Below are 6,000 nucleotides of genomic sequence, written 5' to 3'. Positions count from 1 at the left end.
TTGAAAAAAACAAACTGTCTTCAGACCTAAAGGTCTGCGCGTGGTCTGCACGGCGCAGACATAAGAGGTCAGGAAGTACTTCTAGCAAAAAACAAACAACACATTAGTCTGCGAGATATATTATAGGGATAAGGGATTCTAAATGTCTAAGTGGACGGTGAGCTACTTGACTAAAGTGAAGTTTTGCCTTTGGTAAAAGAAAGTTTAAGCTAGGGTGCTTGGCTACATAAAATAAATAAAAAAAAAATCTAACTTTTAATCCACTAATTCGGTTAGAACGATTCTGATTTGGTTATAACCGAAGCGAAATCTGGATTCACAACTAGGAATACCATTGGTTATCTGTTTCTTTAACACCCCTATTGTAGGTGGACATAATTTCGGTTGAGATTCGAGATGTTGATAACAATTTTATGCAACATTGGTTTAATTTTCATGGGAATTGGTCGAGTCTAATACAAGTTGAAGTTTATTATGGTAAGTTAAAAAAAAATCAAATTTGGGGTTTAAAGTCCAGGAACAGTCCCGAAAGACAGCCTTATTAAATCTTCAAACCAGTGGCTGAGTAGCCCTTGAAATCAGGTGTATCCCAATTTTTTTTTATTTTTGTTTTTGTTACTGTGCGCTCATTTTTATACAACAACAAAAAGAACCATAATAAGTACAATAATAAAAAATAATACCTAATAGATTTTCCCTCTTGTTTTTTTATAGTTTGAAATCGGCTAATGAATAATTTCAGGTTTCTGAGAGGACAATAGAACGAACAAAAAAAAATCAAACGACCAATGGCGTGACTGGATGGTGTGCGACTGTGCGTGCGATTGTGCGAAAATCCATTCCGTCGTTCCAATCCACGATGTGCGTGCGATTGTTCAGCAGTTCGGTCGTTCAGCTTCGGTAGTTCTATGCATGTGACGTTTGGTAATCAAGATCTCTTCAACACTGTGCGCCTCCTGCGACGTTTGGGTTTTCAGGCCCATAACCGATGGGTAATTGAATTAATTTGGGCTTTATGGTACTTTGGGCTTAATAATCATGAAACTTATTATTTCCGTTAAACTATTTAACAAGTTTTGCGCTAATGAATAATTTCAGGTTTCTTATTTTGGGGGTATCCTCGTATATGTTTAAGGGTATCCTATTGTATAAAATTGAAAAAAAATACACTACGACTACGGGGTTGAGCCATAGCCGGTTCTATGACTGGGTCTTCATTAGTTCTGCCCATGCTTCAAATGGGACAGCAACAGACAACAACATTAATTGATTAGGACATGGTTTTGGGGTCGAATCATCGCGTACGATCGGTAGCAAACCGGGGTGTTTGAATTTTGCGATGGTCTTCTACGAAATCTTTAATGTTTGATCGAAACATTCAAGCTATGTACATTAGTTGTCTCTAGAAATATGAAATGACGAAAATGCTCTCACGTGAGCAGGCACATGAGTTGAATTAACGTTAAAAATTAACTGAGTCGGGGCAAAAGAACATCGTTTGTATACAAACTGCAACATAAAGGAAATCGTTTGTAAATCCCTTAATTAAAGAACATTGTCTTAAATTTGGTTAAAACATAAGGGTGCACGGGGCGTTCAGCGGGGAGGGCTTCGGTGACCCTAGTCACCGATCGGGAACACCGCCGCCATCCAAGCGGGGACCCGAATCGGTGAGGGTGAGCGGTGTGGAGTCACCGCGTTGGTTTGGCACGATTTTCCAAAATGGACAGTTGTCAAACGGTCAAATTTAAAAAAAAAATCAATTTTTTAACAATATAAATATAAACCAACCTAAATCAAATTTTTTACCACACCCACCACTCTCAAACTCACACCCACCACTCTCAAACTCACAAATCTTTCAAATACAACACAAAATGGATTCCAAGTTTCCGTTTCTTTCTACCCTACCCGACTTTCCCGACGATGGAGATGCATCGTCAAGCGATGGTAGCTTAATTTTCTTCCAAAATCTCATCCAACAAGCGGAGCTACTAGACACGGCATCGTCTAGTAAAAAAAAAGTAGTCCGTCGAGATCGTGAGGGAGGCCATGAGACACTCATGGCCGATTATTTTGTTGAAAATCCAAAATTTAATGCCGATACTCTTCGTCACAGATTTCGTATGTCCAAGTCTTTGTTCCTAAAAATTGTTAGTGACGTGGAAACGTATGACGAGTGGTTTAAAGAGGGCTTAGACGGGAGAATGAAGAAAAGTTTCACGCCGTTGCAAAAGGTTACTTCGGCGATTAAACAACTTGCAACCGGTAACCCACCAGACGAAAACGACGAGTATTTAAATATGTCTGAAAGGACATCTCGTGAGTGCCTTGAATATTTCTGCGAGACGGTCTGTAAAAGGTATGCCGGTGAAATCCTACGTAGACCAACGAGCCACGACGTTGCGCTATTGTATCAGGCTCATGAGGAGAGGCATCACCTACCTGGTATGTTGGGTAGTCTGGATTGTACACACTTCGTCTGGAGAATGTGCCCCACAGAATTGCGTGGACAATACATGAGAGGCGATCATCAATACCCGATGGTTATGTTAGAAGCGGTGGCGTCTCAAGATTTGTGGATTTGGCATGCTTTTTGTGGCCCGGCGGGTTCACAAAACGACATCAACGTGCTGCAACAATCTCCATTATTTCTTGCTCAACGAAACGGAACGGCGCCAAATTGTCCATTTCAAGTGAACAACCGCTTATACAAACGCGGGTATTATCTTACTGATGGGATCTACCTTACCTGGTCCGTGTTTGTGAAGTCTTTTCCATATCCTCACGACCCAAATGAAAAAAAGTTCAAGAGGCAACACGAGGCCGCAAGAAAAGATGTGGAACGGGCGTTTGGTGGGTTAAAGGCGAAGTGGGGAATACTAAATCGTCCAATGCGTTCGAAAACGGTGAGAAAGATAAGGTCCATCGTGTATACGTGCCTTATTTTACACAACATGATTATAAAAGACGACGGAAGGGCGATAGCACCGGTACATATTCAAGATCCTCCAGTCGACCCGTCTTCGATGATACAACTTATAGCGAGCTCATTGACGAAGACACGCATTGGAGACTAAAACACGATCTCGTTGAGCATCTCGGAAGTTTAGATCTGCCTCACCTTGAAGTGAGTTCGGACGGCGAGTAGTTTGTTTTTATATTTTTCTAGTTTGAATGTAATTTTTATTTTTCTAGTTTGAATGTATTTTTTATTTTTCTACTTTGAATGTAATTTTTATTTTTCTAGGTTGTTTTTTTTTAATTTAATGAAATGTCTTTTATTTAATTTTTACTTTTATTAATATTTTTTTAATTTATAAACATGCATAATTTTACAAAAAAAAGAAAAAAACCCAAGTCCCTTAAGAGGGGAGTGCCGCCATCAAAATGGGGTGTTAGAGGAGTTTAAGAGAGGAGTTGACGTGGCACTAGCTGATTGGTGGTGCGTAAGAGAGGGGACCCCCTTACACCCTAAAGGATGTAAAATGCAATTTACTCTTTTCCTTAACTTTTATTATTGATTCGTTAAGTGTGCATCAGATCGGTGAATCTTGTCTTGTGCATTTAAGAGTTTAAGTAGATTTCTGATTAATAATTATATGGAAATTTGAACTCGTTTCAAACCATTAAAACCTAGTAAGTGATAAAGATCTAAACAAACGTAAGTACATTTGACACACAGACTTCAAAAATATTAAAATTTACACATAAAAGGTAATTTTGAGACACAGAATCTATACTATATAATAAAAGAAACCAATATGAGTACACATGTCATTCATTGAAGTTATCTATTTTTTATAGATAATTAATATCAATTATAGTATAGATTATAAAATTAAAATTATAGATAATGACCACGAAGTTGAAGGAATTGGGAATTTACAAAATACATTTTTAATATATAATTTATATGGTTATGGATGGAACTTATAGATAATGACGAAGAAGTTGATTTTAATATATAATTTCTTTGGTTATGGTTACAAAATTATTCCTAAAATCAAATGTTATTCCAGGGTATTTTGGTCATTTAAGCAAAACTTAACAGAAAATTTAACCGAAGTTGACAGTAAATATAATTTTATATATTAAATAATAAAAAAAATTATATATTTAAAAAGCTCGTGTATTGTGTGGGTTGAATAAAAGTAATTTTATATAACAAACAATAAAAAAAAGTTATATTTAAAAAATATGTGTATTGACGGATAGAAAAAATGTAATTTTATATACTAAATAATAAAAATGTTATATTTAAAAAAAACTCCGTGTATTGTACGGGTTGAATAAATTTAATTTTATATAGTATAGATAATAAAAAAATATTATATCTTTAAAAACCATGTGTATTACACGGGTTTATCTGTTGTTAAAAAAAATCTTTCAAACCATAAGCCCTGAACATGTTACAAAAAAAGTTAGGGTGTAAAGAGTGGTTAAACACTTGAGAGTGGCAAACTAAAAAATTAACCAATGAGATTGTGCCATGTCAAAGTGGTAAACTATGCTCAAAGTGTTGGCAATGATTAGACACTTGATGAAGTGGTAAACTATTTTTTTAAAAGGAAAAAGATGTGATTGGTTGAAATTAGAATGGACCCAACCCCACACTACCCTCTCTCTCTCACACTACCCTCTCTCTCTCATGATTCCCGAGCGGCATTTGGTCACCGCGTGACTAACCAAACCAACGTGGTAAAAGGGTTGGTGGCGGTGTTGCCGCACGGCAAACCACTTTGCCACTTCCCTTTGTCGCACCACACCGTATCCTTTAGTACCCAAAGGTGTTACTTTTGGTAAACCACAAGGACTATCTTTGTAATTAACTCTTACATTTATTGATATTTTTAAAGATATATTTTTTATTATTTAATATATAAAATTACATTTATTCAACCCGTGTAATACACGGGGTTCTAACCTAGTTCAATAATATATTAAGTTTGTACTCATAATTAAAAGCAATGACAAGCATATGCATATCCAGTTAATGTTAGAAGCTAAGGGTCGCCAGAGTGCTCGATGAAGAGGGACTGATCGGAATAGCGTGCAAGGTCTTCTCGGTGGTTCGCCTTGAGTTCTACCTCTCTCCCTATTCGGATTCGTTGCCAATTCCATTCGCCTCTGGGGCCTCTCCTCTGTTTTCCCTCACTTCTTTTTCAGGCTGCCGCTGCTGTTTTCCTCTGCTGCTGTTGCGTTCCCTTTTTTGAACATCAGGTCTGCTCGACGGTAAAGACGAAAGAAGATTAGCGTGTGAGGTTGTTTCGATTCCTTATCTTTAGTGATTCTGAGCTAACCTTCCATTCTAATAGGCTTTTGGAATCACCTATTCGCTGCCTGGGTTCACCTGCTCTCCGGTGGTTTTCATTGTTGATGGCGGCGACGGTCACGAAATTTTTTGTGGCGAATATCCCGGAAGGCTGTAGGCAGTGGGATCTGGCCTCTACTCTCAGAAACTACGGCGACCTCTCCGGTACGTACATTGCTAGGAAGAGGAACAAGGACGGGCTCAAGTTTGGTTTTGTTAGTTTTAAAGGCGTGAGGGACTGGAAAGAGATGGAAACTAAGTTGAAAGGCATTAAACTCGGGAATAACACTCTCAAGATCAACGCAGCGAGGTTCGCCAAAGAGAACGAATCGGCTGATATGGGTGGTTCTCTTAAAGTTAATGGTTGTGTTGAGAATAATAAGGAAGGTATGTCCAAACCAAGGAAGACAGATAGTTTCATCAAGCCTGGTTTCTCGTACAGTATGGCGCTTAACGCTGACAAGGTCCGAGCCCAGGGGTCGATGAGATCACGGTTAATGCTGAAGTGTCTGCCTTTGTGAGCAGGTTTAACAGATCTGTCTTGGCCAGAGCTCGGGATTTCAACTCTCTGATCACTATTAAACAGTCTCTGTCGGCTGCTAGGATAAAGGAGGTGGAAATCCAATATGTGGGAGGTTTCAATTTACTGCTAGTCTTTTCATGCAAAGAAGCTGTTGTTGATTTTC

The sequence above is a fragment of the Helianthus annuus genome, chromosome 2 (assembly GCF_002127325.2).
Source record: "Helianthus annuus cultivar XRQ/B chromosome 2, HanXRQr2.0-SUNRISE, whole genome shotgun sequence".
NCBI lineage: Eukaryota > Viridiplantae > Streptophyta > Magnoliopsida > Asterales > Asteraceae > Helianthus > Helianthus annuus.
The sequence above is the reverse complement of the archived record's forward strand: the minus strand, read 5'-3'. Positions refer to the sequence as shown.